This window comes from Vulpes lagopus, chromosome 2 (genome assembly GCF_018345385.1).
Source record: "Vulpes lagopus strain Blue_001 chromosome 2, ASM1834538v1, whole genome shotgun sequence".
NCBI classification, from domain to species: Eukaryota; Metazoa; Chordata; class Mammalia; order Carnivora; family Canidae; genus Vulpes; species Vulpes lagopus.
This window is the reverse complement of record NC_054825.1, coordinates 25829168-25850594: the sequence shown is the minus strand read 5'-3', so window position 1 is coordinate 25850594 and position 21427 is coordinate 25829168. Positions and strand designations below refer to the sequence as shown.

The following is a 21427-nucleotide window of genomic DNA, read 5'->3' as shown; positions in this document are numbered from 1 at the left end:
TTTTTAATTTAGAAAATGAGGACAGTAGTTCAGAAGGCCCTATTCTGTAAGAGAAAACTGTTTTGGGTAAGCTAGAATCTTTGGAAGGGAAGACAGATGCCCAGAGAATGTTCATTAGTCTTTTCAAGTCTCCGTGTTGTGACTTATAAAATGGGAGTTAATTTTCTTTGGTGGAATTCTTGAATAATGAAATAAGATACACAAATAGTACCTGGCATGCATAGGCACTCAATAATTCTAAATTACTGTTACTATTACTGCAGTCATGTGATGTCTGTTGATGGCATAACAGCCTCTTTGGGCTTATTCAGTGCTCTAAGGAAAGGTGAATCTGCTAACTTGGTGGGTAGATAAAAACTTTTGCTTTGAAAGGCTATTAGTAGAAGCAAGCACATGTTGTACTCAATGAAGTGTGACTATGGGACACCAAGAAAAATTGGGGTCTGAAGTAACAGCCCCTTATCCAAGCAGAAAATAAGAGTCTGACGCAAGCAGAGCTTTCTAAATGGCTGTGAGTGGAACAACCCTGCCAGGAAAATTTTCCATCTAGACTGCTAGTAATTACCCCAGATGAGTCTAAACTGGAAAATGTAAGAGCAATGGAAAATGCTCAAAGGGTGCCTGTCCTGAATGGGTTAAGAATGTATAGTACTTTAATTCAGAAACAAATTTTGGTGGTTGGAAAAAGTTGAAGTAATTAATTCTGCAGTAAATTGTGTTAGATTAAATTTATTAGGGAGAAATCTCAAATTCTTTATAGAATCTCTAATTCTAGATCTAGGGTCTAGATTTGTATCAGCTATCGCTAGCCAGTCCCAACTGAACTTCTCTTAATATAATTTTTGACCTTGAGAAACTCCTGGAGTAAGTCCTTAAAAATGTCAAGAAACAGTATTTTTTGGACTGGATAAAATTTTGTGGTTTTGCTTTTATTGGTCCTTTTATCTTTTTAAGGTTTTATTTATTTGAGAGAGAGAGAGGAAGGAAGGAAGGAAGGAAGGAAGGAAGGAAGGAAGGAAGGAAGGAAGGAAGGAGGGCAGAGGTGGAGGGAGAAGCAGATTCCCTGCTCAGCAGGGAGCCTGATTTGGGGCTTGATCTCAGGCCCCTGTGATCATGACCTGAGCCAAAGGCAAAAGCTTAACCGACTGAGCCACCTAGTTGCCCCTTGGCCCTTTTATTTTTGTTCCTGCCATTTATCATTGATTCTATTTGTGTATTAGAGCTTGCAACCCACAACCTAATAGCCAGGATTTTAGATTAGTTGGTTAAATTCAGGCAATATTTGAGTACCTGTTGGGTATCTGGCAATGGGCTAAATGCTAGGAATATAGAGACAAATAGGACATGTTCTTGTCATCAAAGCATTCATAGTCTTGTCAGGTGATACCAGTCAATGATGATGGTAGGCATCATAGCTAACATTTATAGAGCAACTTGAAATCTGTATAACTGTTTAAGTGCTTTATATGTATCAACTCAATCCTCCCAAGGGCTTTGCAAGTACTATTATTAGTTTTACAAATAAAGACCTTGAGGCACAAAGTGAGCTAGCAGGGTAGGAATTTGTAGGCTCTTTGATTCTATTATGCTAGACAGCTCCGTGAGTTCCTTATGTTTTGGTCAGAGTTTAGCTTATTAAAATGATGACATCAAAAGCTTATTATTCTTCATACCTTTAAAACATACCCTACAGGGGCACCTGGGTGGCTCAGTGGTTGAGTATCTGCCATGGAGAGCCTGCTTCTCCCTTCGCCTATTTTTCTGCCTCTCTCTGTGTGTCTCTCATGAATAAATAAATAAAATTAAAAGCAAAACAAAAGTAAAAAAATATAACCTACAAGTATTTGTAGTGGATTTACTATATTGTTAATATTAAAAACATTTGCTAGTTTTTAAATTCCCAAGTCCGTGACACCCGAACGCATTGCTGAGAACTTTCAGGTCTTTGACTTTGAGCTGAGCAGTGTGGACATGACCACCTTACCCAGCTACAACCGGAACTGGAGGGTCTGTGCCTTGGTGAGCTGTGCCTCCCACAAGGACTGTCCATTCACTGAGGAGTTCTGAAGCTGTCGGTGCCTGCCCCCCCAGGTGCCCCACATCCCTCCTCCCATATCTAACGTAGTGTGGCCTCTGCCCCTCGGTGGTGGGTCCATGACCTGCTGACCAGCCCATGAGGTGTTGGGTCTCAAGAGCAGTATCAGTAGGTTAGAGTCTCTTCCAGTTTTGCCCTTCTTCTTGTCCAGCTGGGGAATGTAGGACCCTGGCACCCTTTTCTGACTAAGTTGAATCTACAAAGTTGAAATAGTGCCACCAACACCTGGATTTTGGCTACCAGGAACAGTAACCCTTTCATCCAGACTTCTTGCCTGAAATAATAAAGAGTTCTTTTGTGAACTTGAAAAAAAAAAAAGAAGAAGAAGAAAAAAAATATTAAATATTTTTTAACATTTGCTAGTTTTTAAATTGATGCTCAGATGCTTTTTTATATTTAACAGGTGAAACTCTCCTACTAATACCATTTATGAACTTGACGAGAGTTCTTAAACATTTCAAACCATGCTTAGAAATTTAATATATCTGATTTCTTCAAGTGCTTCAAACTTCTAAGTTTTGAGGGTATGATTTTATTTTATTTTAAAGATTTTTTTTATTTATTCGTAAGAGACACAGGGAGAGGCAGAGACATAGGCAGAGGATGAAGCAGTCTCCCCGCGAGGAGCTTGATGAGGGACTTGATCCCAGGACCGGGATCCCGACCTGAGCTGAAGGCAGACGCTCAATCACTGAGCCACCCAGGTGCGCCTTGGGGATATGATCTTAATAAGTCTCAAGAAGTTTGAATTTTTTTTAATTTTATTTATTAATGAGTGACAGAGAGATAGAGAGAGGCAGAGACAGAGGCAGAAGGAGAAGCAGGCTCCATGCAGGGAGCCTGATGTGGGACTCAATCCCAGGTCCCTAGGATCAGGCCCTGGGCTGAAGGCAGTGCTAAACCGCTGAGCCACCTGGGCTGCCCAAGAAGTTTGAACATTTTAGGAGCATACTCTAATGAGCATAATGGTTATAAAAGCTATTACTACATTTGTATAAATATGACTTACACAAAAATATCACTGATCTCTCTTCATTCAAGGGTTACAAATTTATTTACTCAACCAAAATAGACAGTTACCATTTCAAACCTAATGCAGGGTTCTAGGTTGGAAATACAGGTCTGGATGAATAATTCCAGGTTTGTTTTATTAGCCTAAACCCCTTTATAGTAATAAGACAGTTCAAGCCTATGCCTCTTTTTGTATGTAGTGTTTATCCAATTTTTGACCATAGTTGCTTTACCTGAGAGGTGACAGGATTCTGCATACTTCACCTGAACTGCATCTTCTGTATGATTTGTACTGCTGGAACTTTGTCCAATAGTCATAGCTTGTAATTTAGGTTGGCTGATAGAATGTTTTTTGTAAATATTGTTGGAAAATCACACACATGGTAATCTTTTACCACAGACGATCTCTAGCACAAACAGTATCTTTGTGTGAATGAAGAGAAGGATGCCTCTCTAGGTAGATGAAATAATGAGAAAAAGGCCCCAGGCCAAGTAGATAAGCCTGGCTGGTTTTTAACCTCTGTTTGCCCTCCTCACCACAGGTACCATATAGTTCAGAAGATTTCCCAACTTTGGAGTTCCATTAAGATTCATGAATTTTCACAGATTAATGATCAGATTGCTATTTGGCCATTTAATCTGGCTCCTATCTAAACATTCTGGCAAAACCAAGATATTCCAATCCCATCTTGATTCTTTTATTTTTTATTTTTTGCTCCCTAGACTGGAATCAGATATTTTCTCTGAAGCCAGTTGCTTTTGTGGTAGAGTAGATTAGATACTATGGACAGGATAGAGATTGGACGGTGTATGAAACTGTTCTGTTGCGTTACTGATACTAATCTATGGTCCCATTACTATAAAGGGGTTTAGGCTAATAAAGCTCTGGAAGATCTATTTTTATTGAGTCATGGCATTTCCAGTTTAACTTTATTATATCTTTTAAGTATTATTTTAATAGAAAAGATTTTCCATCCTATTCTATTTTAATAGAAAAGCTCTCCCAAAAAAAAAAAAAGAAAAAAAAAAGAAAAGCTCTCCCATTTATCTTACTGTCAGAGCCACCAGCTCATTGCTCCTCTGTCCTAAACATACCGCATTTCCTTACCAACTTTGATGTATGCTGCCAGGCCAAACTCAGTTGTTACTTAGAGCTGTCTAAACATCCTGTGATGTCATTGGATATGTCCTTTCTTGGGACCTGCCACCTCAACCAGGCTTTGTTCGTAATCCTTCTGCAATCGTGTTGAGTAGGGAAGATAGACGATGAGCACCCAGTTACCAGCGTTCCCTTGTTCACTCCTCTTGGGATCATTGTGTGTACGTACCCCTACAGGTCTCTCCTTTCTGCCCACTTCCCTAGTGTTTGCTTCTTCCCTTTCTTTTGTTTTCTCCTGCCCAAAACTTGAATTTCATTGCACCATGGGTTTTTTGTTTAGTAAAGTACTTTGTCCAATAACTTTTATTTTCTGTCTAGTAGAGTACTTTGTAAAATAATTTTTTAAAAGATTTTATTTATTTACCTACGAGAGACACAGAGAGAGAGAGAGAAGAGAGAGAGAGGCAGAGACACAGGCAGAGGGAGAAGCAGGCTCCATGCAGGGAGCCTGACATGGGACTCGATCCCAGGTCTCCAGGATCACGCCATGGGCTGAAGGTGGCACTAAACTGCTGAGCCACCCGGGCTGCCCTTATTTTCTGTTTCTGTTTCAAAAATTTTATTTTCTGTTTCCATTTTTCTGTTTCAGAAATAATTTTATTTTCAGGTGAAAAATAATGAGTGAATCATAAAACATTTTTCTGCCCTTTAGGTTTTTTGTAAACCTGATATTAAGTTGCCTTGGTGGCGTGGGTATTCATGAGACTCAACTATATAATGTTTTAATCCTTAAAATGAGTGGTAGGCAAATGGATGGATGTTTTATTTTTATACTGTTAGGTCTGAAATATTTTGTAATTTTTTTTTTTTATATTCTTGTCTGAGTACTTTGAATTTTGGATAGATCATTAGCCCTTAGTAGGCAGATGCATAATTATGTGTGGATATTCAATCAGTGTTCCTCAAAGAAGGTTAGACCCCTACTATGTGCCAGACAATGTTCTAGGCATGGAGGCCATAGTGTCATTAAGATCATGTCCCTGCCTTTGTGCATTCTATAGCTCAGTGGAGAACAGACTAAGCAAATAAATATGAAATATAGTATCCTACTGCTGAGTGTGCCCCATGCAGCACAGACAGAGGGCATATGGACTGGGATAGGGAGGATCTATTTTAAATAGGATGGGGCTGGGCAGCCCGGGCGGCTAGGTTGTTTAGCGCCATCTTCAGCCCAGGGCGTGATCCTGGAGACCAGGGATCAAGTCCCACATCGGGCTCCCTGCATGGAGCCTGCTTCTCCCTCTGCCTGTGTCTCTGCCTCTCTCTCTCTCTCTCTGTCATGAATAAATAAAATCTTTTTAAAAATACATCATTTAAAAAAAATAGATAGGATGGGGCAGGGAAGGCCTCATGAGGAGGTGACATTTGACCAAAGACCTGAAAGAGGTAGGAGAGTAAGTAACCTGAAAATCCAGGGTAGAATGAGCCACAAGAGGAAGCAGGGAGAGCAGAGATCCTTAGACAGGAATGTGTTTGGCATATTTAAGGATCAGCAACATCTATCTAGAGAGGAGGAAGCCAGGCCAGGAATGGTGGGAGATAAAGTCCCAAAGATCAGCAGGGATCTGTAAGGCCTTGCAGATTGTGGTAAGGTATTTGTTTTGAGTCTAGGCATGACAGGGGAGTTTTTGGAGGATTTTGAGCAGGGAAGTGACAGAATTTTTTTTTCAAAGGATTATTTTGGTGATTCTATGAGGACTTGATCATGGAAGAGTAAGGCAGAAAGGCCAGTTAGGAAGCTATTATAGCGATTCAGGTCAGAGAGAATAGTGGCTTGGACCAAGGGTGGAGAGGTGAAAAGAAAGGATCTAACTCTGGATAGTTTTCAGAGGATTGGAAGTGAGAGAGAAGTTAAGGATGAAGGCTGCCTAGGCTTTGGGTTTGAACAATTGGGTGACTATTGACGCATCCTTTACCCCAGTAAAGGAGGAACAGATATTGAGAATTATATAAAGCTTGATATACTTGGTAGATATCCTGGTGGAGATGTTAAGTGTGCATTTGGATATGTAAATCTGGAAGTTCACTCAGAGGAGTGATCAGGTTATTCACAAGTAGGGATCATTGGCATATGGATAATTTTTTTTAAAGATTTATTCATTTATTTGTGATAGACAGAGAGAGAGAGAGAGAGAGGCAGAGACATAGGAGGAGGGAGAAGCAGGCTCCATGCCAGGAGCCCGACGTGGGACTCGATCCCGGGACTCCAGGATCATGCCCTGGGCCAAAGGCAGGAGCTAAACCACTGAGCCACCCAGGGATCCCGGCATATGGATGATTTTTAAAGCTTTGAGACTAAATGGGATTATTATTCCAATGTCCAAGGAGAAAAGAAGAGATCTAAGAATGAAGATCAAGAATTCTCTGGCTTCAAGATGTCACTGGAATGAGAGGAAATAGCAAAAGAGAATGAGGGTGAGTGGCCATTGAGCTAAATGCCAGGGGGGTGGGGGTAGGGTGGTTATGGTAGAAGCCACGTGGAGAGATTGTTTCAAGAAAGAAGTTACTTATCAAGAACTTACTTACTTATCATAAGTAAGACGAGGGCTAAGAATTGATCATTGAATTAAACCAAATGAGAGGTCATTGGAGATCTTCATGAGTGGTTTCATTGGACAAGACTGATTTGGAGCATGTTGAAGAAGAAATGGAGACAGTAGATGGAAACCATTCTTTCAAGAGTTTTGCTGTGAAAAGAAGCAAAGAAATGGAGTCATAGCAAAACAGAGAGGGAATCTGGAGAAGTTTCTTGGTTTTAAAGGTGGGAAGTAGTTGCAAGCAAGTGAGCAGAAGGCAGTTCGGCAGTGAGGGTGGAGCAATGCCTAAATCAAAGGGACTTGTTTCTTCAAGCTCTTCTGGCAGTGATTCTGACAGTGAGGTTGACAAAAAGTTAAAGAGGAAAAAGCAAGTTTACGCCAGAAAAACCTGTGAAGAGCCAAAAGACTGGTGAAACTTCAAGAGCCCTGTCATCCTCTAAGCAGAGCAGCAGCAGTAGAGATAATAACGTGTTTCAGATTGGGAAAATGAGGTACGTCAGTGTTCAGGACTTTAAAGGGAAAGCCCTAATTGATATCAGAGAATACTGGATGGATCCAGAAGGTGAAATGAAACCTGGAAGAAAAGGTATTTCTTTAAATCCTGAGCAATGGAGCCAACTGAAGGAACAGAATTCTGACATTGAGGATGCAGTAAGAAAACTGTAAAATCAGAGCCATATAAAACCTGTACTGTTCTAGTTGTTTTTTTTTAATTTTTTATTTATTTATGATAGTCACACACACACAGAGAGAGAGAGAGAGACAGAGACACAGGCAGAGGGAGAAGCAGGCTCCATGCACCGGGAGCCTGACGTGGGATTCGGTCCCGGGTCTCCAGGACCGCGCCGTGGGCCAAAGGCAGGCGCCAAACCGCTGCACCACCCAGGGATCCCTGTTCTAGTTGTTTTAATGTCGTTTTACATTGGCTTTTGTTTTCTAAACGTTGTTTTCCAAGCTATTGTATATTTGGATTGCAGAATAATTTGTAAGATGAATACTTTTTATGTGCATTATTTTTTAAAAATATTTTATTTATTTATTCATGAGAGACACAGAGAGAGAGGGGTCAGAGACACAGGCAGAGGGAGAAGCAGGCTCCATGCAGGGAGCCCAACATAGGACTCGATCCCAGGTCTCCAGGATCACTCCCTGGGCTGCAGGCGGCTCTAAACCGCTATGCCACCAGGGCTGCCCTTTATGTGCATTATTAAAAGTGTTCTGAGTGAAACTAATTGTCAACTTGATTAAGGAGGATTGCTTTGTGCCCACCACCTAGTGTAAAATAAAATCAAGTAATACAAAAAAAAAAAAAGGTGGGAAGTATTTCAGGCTTTTAATGTGATAAAAGGAGTTGTTCAGTACATAGGGAGAAGATAGGGAGAGCCCAGTGATGGAGGGGATAGCCTTACCACAGCATCAACTCTGTGGGCCTCCTCTATATCCTGTGGAGGGGACAGTCTGGGAAGGGTTGTTTTACTAGGAGGAAATATCAAATGTCATATGAAAGATGAAACATTGGGAAGCACTGAAATATTAGGTTTAATGGATATATAACAATTATGACTATCCAACATAGAACTACTATTTAGCCACTAAAAATCATTACAAGGTTATGCATTAATATGGAGAGATTTAATTTTAATTCCTGTATAATTAATATACAGTGTAGTTTCAAGTGTACAACACCATACATCACCTGGTGCTCATCATGGCAAGAGCACTCCTGTTTTGTTTTGTTTTTTAAAGATTTTATTTACTTCTTCATGAGAGACACAGAGAGAGAGACGGGCAGAGACACAGACAGAGGGAGAAGCAAGCTCCATGCAAGGAGCCCGGCATGGGAATCGATCCTGGGTCTCCAGAACCACACCCTGGGCTGAAGGCTGTGGTAAACCAGGCTGAAGGTGGTCGTAAACCACTGAGCCACCCTGGCTGCCTGGCAAGAGCACTCCTTAATCCCCATCTCCTATTTCATCCATCCCGCTACATCCACCTCCCCTTTGGTAACCATCAGTTTGTTCTCTGTAGTTAAGAGTTTGTTTCTGGTTTGTCTGTCTCTTTCCTTTTTTTTTTTTTAATTTGTTTTCTTAAATTGTACACATGTGTGAAATCATATGGTATTTGTCTTTCTCTGATTTATTTTGCTTAACATTGTACTCTGTAGCTCCATCCATGTTGTTGCAAATGGCAAGATTTCATTCTTTTTGATGGCTGAGTAATATTACACTGTGTGTGTGTGTGTGTGTGTGTGTGTGTGTGTGTGTGTGTGTGACATCTTCTTTATTCATTCATCTATCAGGACACTTGGGCTATTTCCATTGTTTGGCTCTTGTAGAAAATGCTGCTACAGGGGCACCTCAGTGGTTGGGTGGCTGCCTTTGGCTCAGGTCGTGGTCCTGGGGTCCTGGGGTCCTGAGATCAAGTCCCGCATCGGGCTTTCCTCAGAGAGCCTGCTTCTCCCTCTGCCTATGTCTCTGTCTCTCATGAATAAATAAATAAAATCTTTAAAAAAATGCTGCTATAAACATAGAGGTGCATGTATCTCTTTGAATTGTATCCCTTTTAATTGTTTTTGTATATTTTGAGTAAAATGGAGAGATTTTTAAGACATATGTAAAAGTATTTTTGTGGCAAAATGTTATACATATATTTTGGTAGAAAACATTGTCTGAAAAGTAAGATTCATTAGACTAATTGTTTCCCAAATAACTTCCTCATGTTTTCTCTACAGTGAGTGTATGTGACTTATATCTTGTTTAGAAGTCATTCTGAATACATCAGTGAGCTCAACCCATTTATTATCAGTCATAGAATATTTTTATATTTTGACTCTTTAATCATTTTGTTTCAAGTTTTCTGTTGATTTTTGCTTTTCCCTTTTCCTATCATCTATTGGATAAATCCAGTCTTGCCCTAGTTTGAAAGTTACACATTCTGTTTTTCTTTTTTTAAGATTGATTGATTGATTGATTAGAGAGAGTGAGCATGGTGGGGAGGGGCAAAAGGAGAAGGAGAAAAGGAATCCTAACCAGACTCCAGACTAAATGCAGAGCCTGACATGCTTGATACCATTACCCTGAGATCACAACATAGCTGAAATTGAGTCAGATGCCTAACTAACAGAGCCACCCTGTTATAAACCCCTATTTATATTCTTTTGGTAGCTGTCCTTTACTCCTAATTTAATAACACACATACTTGTGTTTTTCCTATTGAAAATCTTTTTTCCTGTTTTAAAGCTCTAGTTGTATGTATTACCCCTGACATTCTTCAAAAAAGACAAGTATCTTAGATGTTCTCCCCTTCCTCTCTACAACCTCCTCCCCACCATGCCCCCACTACCAATAAAAGTACTTTGATTTCTAAATAATCTCAATTCTGGAACTGATGGGGATTTACTTTTTTGTTTTATTTTGAACCTTATTTAGACTATAGTAAACTTAATATACTATTTACTTAGGCTTACTTACTCCAAAGTATGTTTTCTTTCTAGAACATTTCTGAGAAGGTCTCTATGTGATAAAACTTTTGAGGCCCTGTATGCTTGAGTTGTACTTATTTTACCCTTGTATTTAAATGATAATTTAAGTATAAATTGTAAGTTTTGAAGTTTTTTTCCCCCCTCATACCTTTGAAAAATACCCATCAGTTTCTTAGAACCACCATTTGCTTTTGAGCCTTTTGGAGTCAGTGTGATTCTTGGTTGTCCTTTATAAACAATTTACTTTTCCTAAAAACTCAGAGTTATTCTTTCATTTCATTACACTGTAACTAGTTGTAAAGCCCATTCCACGGTTTTCTGTTTGCTTTTTGAATCCTTACAATCTGAAGTCCTGAATCTCTTTCTAAATTTGGGAATTCTGTTGTTGTTGTTGTTGTTAATAAATTCTTTTATTATTTCACTAGGTATTCTATCCTCTTGTCTCCCCACCACCACCTCCAGGCCTCACAGATGGAATGACACTTGCAGTGCCGTCCTTTGCCTGTTAGTGTTTCATTACATGCTCCATTATTTTGTCCCTTCCTCCTGTCCTCTAGGAGAGTTTCTTAACTGGATCTTTTGCTGTGTAGCCCAGCTCTTGGGTTCTTTATCTCAGCTCTTAAAATTCACATACTGTTAACTCTGTTAACTTGTACTTGGGTTTTATTTTAATGCTACTTCTTCTTGCTACATGTTTCCAAGTATGGTCCCTCTTTGAAGCTCTTTGTTCATCTGTTCTTTTCTGTGCTGATCCATTAACTTGATTTTTGGCTGATAGAGATGGTTTGATTTTTTGTTGTTTTTCTCTATAGTGGTTATGCCCCTGGTATAAGTTCATCCATTTGTCTGTGAGTTCCTTTTTTCTGGAGCATTAGCTCTCTGCTCTGTTGATGGCTCCCTGGACTCTCCTAGCTTGTGCCTCTTGAGAGCTTTCTCTGACAATAGTCATCCTCGTACTTTGGCTGTGAGGGTGGGTGGGGAGTGGAAGGTATACACAGGGCTTTGCAGTTGTTTGTACCTATATTTATAACTGCTCCCTAGTGCAGCCCACTTGAGCATGCCAGTCTGTTATTGTTGCTAGAATGTTGTGAGCGGCAGCAGCCATCTGGAGAAAGCAACACCTCCACTCCCCTCCCCAGGCTTCTCCATGGCCCCTGCTCTAAGCCGGCAAGGGCCTCTCCTCCCAGCTGAAATCTGGCTGCCTTCTGTTGCCTCATGTTTTTCTCACAGCTTTTATGTTTCATTAACCTGTCTGGAAACTACAAAATTATGTTGGAAGCCCATTCTAGTTTGCCATCTTGTTGAAACTGTGTATAACACTTAAAAAGAAATCATTAAAAGGAAGTTAAAAAGCTAGGGGATGGAAATGTATACATATTTCACATCTCTTTTTTAATGATAACCTCTTCCACAGCAAGGAGTAGTTTGCTTTTCTAGATAGGATGATATATTTCATTTTTAGCATTCTCATTTGAATATTTATTTTGAGCTTTGGATTTGATTTAAACCACTCAAAAATATTTAATGTGTATCTTCTATGTGTTGGGGACTGTTTTCCGGCTTTGGGAATACAGCAGTAAACAAAGCAGATGAGAATCCCTCCCTTCATGGACTGTATAGAAGACAATAAACAAAATAAAAAATTTTAAATGTATACGATTTCTTAGTGAGTTGGATTTAACACGGGTTGTGGTTTAGCCAAGCAAATTTGAGGGAGTGAGAGGGACCTGGGAGTTTAGGGTCTAATTAAAATGATTGATAGTGGAATGAACTAAAGCTAGATTGGAGGGGGGAAATGGGCATGAGGGTAGTAGGTATGTTGAATTAGACATGAGGCAAAGAATTGTTGGAATTGGGGTGCTAACAGTGGTGTAAATAGGTGGGAGGTGGTGATTGGAGAAGATATGTTTGGAATTAAGATAATGGCAGGGTTGCAGTAACTGCGAAAGATAAATACAAGGGAGTGGCCATGGAGGAAAGTGACTAAGTTAGGATGGACAATAAGAACATTGGAGGACAGAGAAAAATTGAGTAATGGGGACCACATTTACCCTCTTTCCTTTTTTAAAATAAAAAAAATTATTATGTATTTATTTGTGATAGTGACAGTGAGCATGAGTGAGGGGCAGAAGGAGAAGGAGAAGCAGGCTCCCCACTGAGCAGGGAGCCCTACCCAGGCTCGATCCCAGAACCTTGGGGTCATGACCTAAGCCAAAGGCAGATGCCTAACTGACTGAGCCACCCAGGTACCCCCACCCTCCTTCCTTAAACAAGTAGAAAACTATGCTAGGTATGAGGAAATAACCATTTACAGGTGATAGACAACATATAGTACAGAAAAATGATTCCTGAGAGAAGGTGAGCCCTGTGATTACCCTAGCTGACTACCTGGAGGTCATAGTACAAGAAGGAACAATCTAAACAGGCCTTGCAAACTCCCTGAGTTCCCCAACTCTCAACAGAGTTGAGAATTCAAGGAAGTCAGAGACAGGAATCACAGAATATTGGAAAATCGAGAGCGCTCTAGAGACTGGCTGGGGGTTCTCCTGAGTCTTCAGTAGAGTACTATTGAATGTACCTGTGTGAGGAAGTCACTCAACACTGATGAAAAATGAGGGATGATCTTGGAGTCCTGGGCTGCTTGTGGTGACTTGCAAAAAGAACATGATGGAATTAGTCCTGCTGATTTCCAAGCACAGTTGCGGAGAGGCTGTGTGCATCTTGTGTGGGGCAGACAGTATGAGCGTCTTGCCAAAACTCTAAGAGTTCTAGAGTTGACCCACTTGACCTCGATGGTGGAGGAGGTCTGCAAGGAGATTATCCTACTCCCAAGACTTAAAATTCCCCCTTGACCTGCTGCTTTACTTGACTCCTGCTGATGGACACATGGAGTCCTATGGGGACTTGGCCTTACCCTCCAAGAATCATGTTAATGTTTTCCTTTTCCTAGGGACTTTTTCCCCCAGAAGAATACACCTCTAATTTATGGTTTCAAAACAGAATTCATGTAACAGAATATGTTTTCCAGCAAATTGCCTAGAAAATGTTGGTTCCTTTAAGAATTGCTTCCACTGTTTACATGTATGTATGTGTATGTGGGTGTATTTTTATATATGTATATATTAGATACATATTTTTAGTATTAATTTCAGCCTAAAGATAGTTGACTAAAGTGAATTCTTAGTAAAGGAGAGTTTCTGAGGCCCAGTTAGAACTCTTTAAGGTTGGAGTGTTCCATTCATCTCTGTGCTAGTGACCTGAATGCAGTGAAGGTGCTCAGTAAAGATTCGTTGATTCAGTGCATTTCAGGTGAAATGTGGCATTGTGAGTGATTGAAGCCTTCATGTGAGTTTTGTTGTGGCCCCCAAGCTTGTGACTTACATACGGGCTTGGGAGACTGTGCCTCTGCCCCATCCACCCAGCTTGCTGAGTTGGAACCTTTCTTACTGGGTTTGTGGAAGTCAACTGGAAATTCTTCTGTTAGGAGTGATGAGAAAGAGTGCTTGACGGCATACATGTCGAGGTAGTGGCTTCTGGTAAGAGAAGAATAGAGCATTTTCAAGAGACTCATGTCCTAAAACCAGACCTTTTAATTTCATTTATCTTTGGGACAAGCAATACATTCACATTCCACATTCTTTAAAATTAGAAGGTTCAAAACTGGAAAGTTGACCCCTCCCACCCGTGTCTGCTGGTTGCCTGGCTAGCTGTTCAGTTCTCCCTCCCTACAGGCAACCATGGTATGACTTCATAAAACATGAGATGACCTTCCAGATGCGGAACCAGGTTAGAAAATTATAATGGGAGGTGCTAGGTAGGTTAGTCATTATCAGGGCCCCTGGGGGCTCAGTCAGTTGTGCATCTGCCTTCGGCTCAGGTCATGATCTCAGGGTCCTGGGATCAGGCCCCCTGCCTTGGGCTCCCTGCTCAGCGGGGAGTCTGCTTCTCCCTCTCCCTCTGTGCTCACTTTCTCTCAAATAAATAAATAAAACCTTGAAAAAAAAAAGTCATTATTGTATGCCAAGCATTGTGCTGAATATTCTATATGTAATTTATTTAATCTTCCTAACAATCCTTTGAGGAAGATTCTATCATACTTTGTCTTCTGTCTTCAAATCTCTTTCTGCTCCATTCTTGTCAGCCAATTTTAACTTTGCAGCTTTGTTTTCTGCAAGCCATCTTCTCCTCCCACCCTGTAACCACTGAAATGTCCCTCTGTTAGGATCTGGGTCCAGTGGTGTGTTGAAACTGGCTCCTATCATCTTGAAAGACTGGTGGCACTCTCTCTTTCCAAGAGACATCTCTTCAGGGGCATCCTGTTAGTAACTTGGACTCAGTCATAGTAGGAATATTTACACAATGGGAACTGGCAAATACCACAAGTCAGGGCTCTTTTTTCCAGAGAGCTGGTGGTTGAATATTTATCAACACACCACTGGATCCTCTCCCCTCTTAACTTTGTTGTTTAATGAACCAACTAACGGTAACTGAAAGATGGAATTTTTTTTAAGTTTGCAGTCATTTGACAAACTGTTTAAAACTTTTGATTTTGAAAATGTTCAAAAATGCAAAAAAGTTGAAAGACTACTATAACAAGCATTCATATGCCTATTTCCTAGATTTGATAGTTCCAAATGTTTTTTCTGAACCACCTCACCCTGAAATATTCAGTATACTTTTCCTATCCAAATGTTTTTTCTGAACCACTTCACCCTGAAATGTTCAGTATATCTTTTCTATATAATCCTGACATCACTAAGAAATTTATGGTTCTCCAAAATTATTTTTCTACCCAGTCTATACTCATATTTTTCTAGTTGTCAGTTTCCAAAAATGTTGTTTACAGTTTTGTTTTTTAGATTTTATTTTTAAGTAATCTCTACACCCAATATGGGGCTTGAACTTTCGACCCCAAGATCAAGAGTCCTATGCTCCACCAACTGAGCCAGCCACGTGCCCCTATTTATAGTTTTTTTCTGACAAGGATTCGATCAAGATTTGTACATTCACATTCCACATTCAGTTGTTGTTTGTTGTTTTCTTTTCTCTTTTGAGCTAGATTAACCCTTTTCTCCCAACCATTTTTTTCCTGACATTGATTATTTTCCATTTTTTCTAAGTTTCAAATATGTACAAAAGGAGAGAAAATTAGGGAATGAACCACAAAATATCTAACACCAATTCAGTAAACTGTCAAAATTTTGCCACATTTGCTTCATTTATTTATTTTTTTCTTTGCTTAGGATATTTTAAAACCAGATTCAGGACATCCAGTTGTTTAGAGTTACCACAGGTAACTCTAAAAAATACATTTTCCTATGTAACCAAATTGGTTGTTATAAGACACCAGACAAAATTAATAATGACTTTGACTTTTTAAAGAAACCAGTCTAGTTTTTTTGGTAGTGTCCAAAGAATTTTGACTTTCTATGATTGCGTCTTCATGATAACATTTAATTTCTCCATCCTATATTTCCTCTATACTGGAAATTAGATTCAGATTGTTTTTAGAGAATGAAATGTACTTCAGAGTGCATCCACATCAGGTAGCACATAGAGTCTGGTTTTCCACCGTTAATGATGTTAAATTTGATCACTTGATTAAGGTGGCGACTGTCAGTTGTCTCCATTATAAATATAGGTTTTCCCCTTTGGGATTAGCAGTAATCCTTGGAACAGTGCTTTGGCACCACATGAATGTTCTGTTCTCCATCAACCTTTCCCCTTAATGGTTTAAGCAGTCATTAGTGTTCTTTGCCTGAATCAATTTATTGCAGCATGCATTGGAAAACAGTACTGCTCTTCTTCTTTTTTTTCTTTTTTTAATTTAATTTATTTGAGAGATAAAGATCACAAGCAGGGGGCAGGGGCAGAGAGAGAAGCAGACTCCTCACTGAGCAGGGAGCCAGACGCAGAGCTCCATCCCAAGACCCTAGGATCATGACCTGAGCCAAAGGGAGACACTTAATTGACTGAGCCACCCAGGTGCCTCTACTGCTCTTTTTGTACATATCCAAGGCATCTTCTTTTGGGTGTGGGTTCACTGATTGGTATTTCCTGGAATGGTGTATGAACCGCATCTATAATATATCTTAATTCTTGAAATCTCTAAACTTGACTTTTTTTTTTTAAGTGAACAATCAATACAAAGCATTTTTGAAGCTGTACTAATGCAGACTCTTTCTAGGTTATTCCTCACGTTTTATAATTCTCTTGGCCACTCATAATTCACTCTCAGTTTTTGAGGGGTTTTTTCCTTTATTTTTTAATTTTATTTTAGTTCTAGTATTTTTTTTAAGCAACCTGCTTTGCAGATTCTTTCCAGAGGGTTCATCATAGTTGCCATAGAAACAACAACTCCTTTGGTTGTCCTCAGTTTCTATAATTTTTAAATTACATAGTTGCAGCATCAAGTAAGTACAGATGTCATAAATAGGTCTAGGTGCAAAAATAACCAATTCTTAGTAAACATTCTTCTTAATTTATGGGAGTAGAGTATGTAGAGTGCTAGGTAGTAGTATACTAGCCAGAAGCATTCAGTGTGCTAGGGGCCTCAGTCAGTGTGTTTCACAGGGAGAATGGATTGAGTCCATTAATCAGCAAGTTGTTATATGGAGGTCAACTTAAGAGGAGCATCTACCATGTTGTAACTTTACTTGCTTTGTCTTCCCTGCTAGACTTCCAGTTCCTTGACAGCCTTAAATTGTGTTTTTGTTTTAATCCCTAGTGCTCAGTATAATGCCTCACATATAGTGAGTGCCCAGTAAGAATATATATTTTTTAAGATTTTATTTATTTATTCATGAAAGACACAGAGAGAGAGAAAGGCAGAGACAGGCAGAGGGAGAACCAGGCTCCATACAGGAAGCCCGATGTGGGACTTGATCCCAGGACTCCAGGATCACTCTCTGAGCTGAAGGCAGATGCGTTTAACTGCTGAGCCACCCAGGTGTCCCTCAGTAAGAATATTTGATGAATGAATCTGTGGCCAGCAGCAGAGGGTACCTTAAGCGACTTCTGATCTTACACATAGTAATCTTGGCAGTATCTTCGCAAACGTCAGGGTTGGTGTCGTCATGGCATATAATTTAGTCTTCCATTGGTTTTTCTTCTTCTCATTCCCTCAGTCTTTGAGTCTTTCTTTGCTCTGTGCCAGCTTCCTTGACTTGATTGTGTGTTGCAAGCCACCTGTGTTTGTTATCATTCCAGTTTCCTGACAAAGATGCAGAAAACGTATGACGGTTTTGCTGCCATGACGCTATGCACAAAGCGAGAGGAGATTCTGAGGAAAATACAAAGTAGTTCCTTAGTTCTCTAATCTAGAGTTTAACCAATCCCAGGAACTGAAGTCTTCTGTTTCTTCACAGAGGAAATATGACAAAGGCAGTGGCTGTACAAGCTTCCTTCATGGGCCGCCCTCCCCACTGCCTCATCCAGTAAACGGGAGCAACTACTTCTAGAGGTGAGAGGGGAGGGAGGACAATCTCCGTAACCCATTTGATCCACCTAGCTGCAAAATTTTGGTTTTGAGAAAGAGTGAACTATCTGTAGAGTTGCTACATTGAAGAACTTTAAGACAGAACAAACCCACAGAGGATTGAATGCTCAGGTGATATACGTTATACTCTTTGATAGACGCCTATAATCTATAATTCGAAAGCCACTTGTAGCTGAATAATCCCAATGATCCCAAGATCCTGTTTCTATAGATATTAAAAGGTATTAACCAGGTACGTCTGAGATAATTTTTAACTTCCAGAACCAGAAGGCTCATCAGTAACACAGTCCTTATCATTCATTGATTACTTACTATGTGCCAAGCACTGTGTTAGAGTCTACATTTTTACCATTCAATTTTCATAGTGAACTTAGGATTTATCTATCTTATAGATGGTTAATCACACCAGAACTAAAGAACCCAAGCCCAGATCTGTCCAATTTTAGTTTAAGACACTTAAGTACTGATGGGATTCTCTGGGGGTCCCATCATACATATTTGAACCGTAAAACCTGTGACTTTAATAGGCAGGATCAGTGACCAAAGGTGACATAGATACTCTGAATGTTATATCAGGAAGCAAGGTGATGTTCTTATATTAGGCAGTTGTAGTACCTACTTCCAGAAAGCATAAGGCATGTTTATTGCCATTTTTACTGAAGAACAGATCCCTCAGAAGGATGGTCTATTTTTGAAGATCTTTAAGCAAATGAATGTCATGTTCTTTTAAACATTCATTCAGTAAGCTAAATGCATATATATATTTTTTTACCATCATATTTGAATATGAGTCTTGGTTTCCAGGCTGAATTCATATCATATGTTTAAGAAGACAGTGAAAATTCTTTGAAGAGATTCTCAAACTCCACAGGGCTTGATTTCTACCTGTTTTTAAAGCTGGCTTTTATCTGGGGACAAATTCTATTGTAACTTTTCTAGAAGTTGGTGCCAATAGGAGTTAAAATAATAAAATCAGTTCAGTTAAATTAAATAGGAAATGAGTCTTTTATGTACAAGGCCTTAGATCAGTTAGCAACAATTGGTCACTCTTCTGGGAAACAGTTGCTAAAATTACAATCAACTAGCAGTCAGTGGCCTCATTTGCTCCACTGTGTCCTAGGAAGAAAAACTATCTTATTACAAGAGCTTGCAAAGACAATATCATTTTTTCCTAATCCTATTCATTTCCCTCCCATTTTCTTATGATTAATTTATACCTTTTTTTTTGCATTTATTGAAAGTGTTATATACCAGGCACTGTGCTAGCTAGCTTCTGAGGCTTTGTATATGAAAGAAAACCCTTGCCTTCAAGAATCTCACAGTGTAGTAGAGGAGAGAGAACTCAAATACAGGAAAATAAATGCACTGACAGAACTAGTGAAGGCTCTGTGGAAACGATAACTGAACCCAGCTGGCATAGGCGAGGTGAGGAAGACTTCCAGGAGGAGAGGATATTTGCATTATATCTTGGAGGAAGAGTAATAGGAAAGTAGCCAAGGAGAGAAGAGGGTGTTTTTGGCAGAGGAAACAGTGAAACCGCACACCTAGTTTGGAGAATGGCAAACACAGTGCTCTGGCACAGAATGAGAAAAGGTGTTATGAGATAAGGCTAGAGAAGATGCTGGGAATCATGTCATTGAGGGCACTGTAGGCCATTCTGAAGCATTTAAACTGTCCTCAGTGTAATGGGCAGCCATTAAAGATTTGAAGCAGGAAAATAATGTATGCAAACTTGCTTTGTATGAGACATTTGAAGGTGGTTGCAGACCAGTATTTGAAGGTGGTTCAAAAGACCACCATTTGAAGGTGGTTCAAAAGACCAGTAGTGAGGACTGTAACTCAGGTGAGCTGGTAATGGGGTGGGAGAGATTCAGTAGATATTTAGAGGCAATCTTAAATTTAGAAGTTAGCACAGTGTTTGGCAACCGATCTGTTATATAGCAGGGTGGAACTAGCAGAAAAGGAGGAGTCTAAGACAACTCCCACAGTTTTCCATTTGATAGAAACTGGTGCCAATAGTCAACAAGAGGAATGGAAGTGGAGGAATGGGTTGTTGAAGAAGGTGATTGATTCAGTTTTAGATGTGTTGAACTTGAGATGTCTGTAGGACAAGTGAAGAGGATCAAGTAGGCAATTGAGGTTATTTCCATATCTCTATCTGAAGTTGAGGAGAGAAGACTAGACTGGGGGTGGTGGTAGGTTATAGATTAGAAAGTGTTCAGTCTGTGGGTTAAGTCTACTTTTGTTACCGTTACCTGATGACTAGATAGTAGAAAGCAGCTTTACCATTAAGCTCATAAAGCTTAGAGTTAAGTGCTTCTCACATGCATGGGTCCTGGGAAGGGCTGTAGCAAATGTGTTTATGTGATCATTTGTTTTTGTAAAGCTTGGAAAGTCCAGATATTTTAACTACAGTTTGTTGGGATTGTTCTCTTGCCTCTTTGAATTACCCTCTCTCACTCTCCCATCTGATGATAATTGGAGTGGTTCCAGGCATTTTTTGGAGTCCACCTATGGGGAGGTTGGGCTGCAGATACATTTAGTTTGGGTTTGCGGTCATTCCAATGTTTAAGTTACTACTAGCCAACCTAGGGTAGGAATGATGTGGGGAAATACTTCTGCCCACTGTGACACAAACATGCAGGACTAGCATTCATTGTGTCAAGGTATGAATGTGTCCTAACACACCTGGCACTAGAATCATGGAAATAGAGGAGGATGAAATGTATGAAGCCAGAAACTCATTGGTAGGAAAGCTTCCCACTAACATCTGATGATGTCTTAGCCTGAACTTTGGCCCAATACAAAGGCTTGTGTACAGGGAAGTTTATTTGGAATGGGATCCCAGGGAGCCACAAGTTCAGGACAAAGGAAGTGAAATGGGAAGGATGGAAAGAAATTCAAGGACGAGATAGTGCGTTGGCTATGGCTCCAGGCAGCAGGTGTTCTCTCCTACTGAGGACATTTTGAGAAGCTTATGAAATGCTCCTAGAACTGTGCTCCAGTACAAAAGGAGGACGTATCCTCCCATGAGCATTAATTTCTCCCCATTCTGGATTGCATGCACGTAACTAGAGATAGGCTTCAGGAGAAGTCCCATGGCAGAAGTGGGCAGCACATTGGGCTGTGCCAGAAGTCATAGCACAACACGATGTCTGCTTGCATGAATTGCAGGAGCAGAAAGCCAGTTCCAGATCTGGGTGGAGCTGGCCACTCAGGCAGCAGATGGAGTAAGCACTGGGGCCTGCAGGATAGTGAAGTGATGCTTACTTAAGAGGTATCTAATGTTGACAAAAGATTCTATTCTCTTTCATTCCTAGTCAAACATTCTCTCTTGTTCAGATTACATACAGTAATGTACTATATGCAATTCTAAATCTTTTTTTTCCTTTTTGATGAGAATTACACAAAATAGACTTTGTCAGAATTACTGTTTGTGGGACACAAACTTGTAATGTTACTATGAATTTCAGTCAGCATGCTTCTGTTACCTATTTCTCACCGGAATTTTTCTATATACACACTATTTATACAAGTGGGACCATACCTTGGATAATATTCCAGGTTTTTTCCCTTAATGCATTGTGGATAACTTTTCATAATAATTTACTTAGATCTACTTTGATTTTTTAAATAGCTGCATAGT

At 39.9% G+C, this 21427-nt stretch overlaps 1 protein-coding gene and 1 pseudogene across 3 annotated transcripts in view; both read left to right on the top strand.

Moving 5' to 3' along the window:
• CNNM2 (cyclin and CBS domain divalent metal cation transport mediator 2) overlaps nt 1–21427 on the top strand; it is a 145698-nt gene that overhangs the window by 85676 nt on the left and 38595 nt on the right. The gene's annotated exons all lie outside the window — the stretch shown is intronic.
• LOC121484053 lies at nt 6599–7468 on the top strand (annotated as a pseudogene).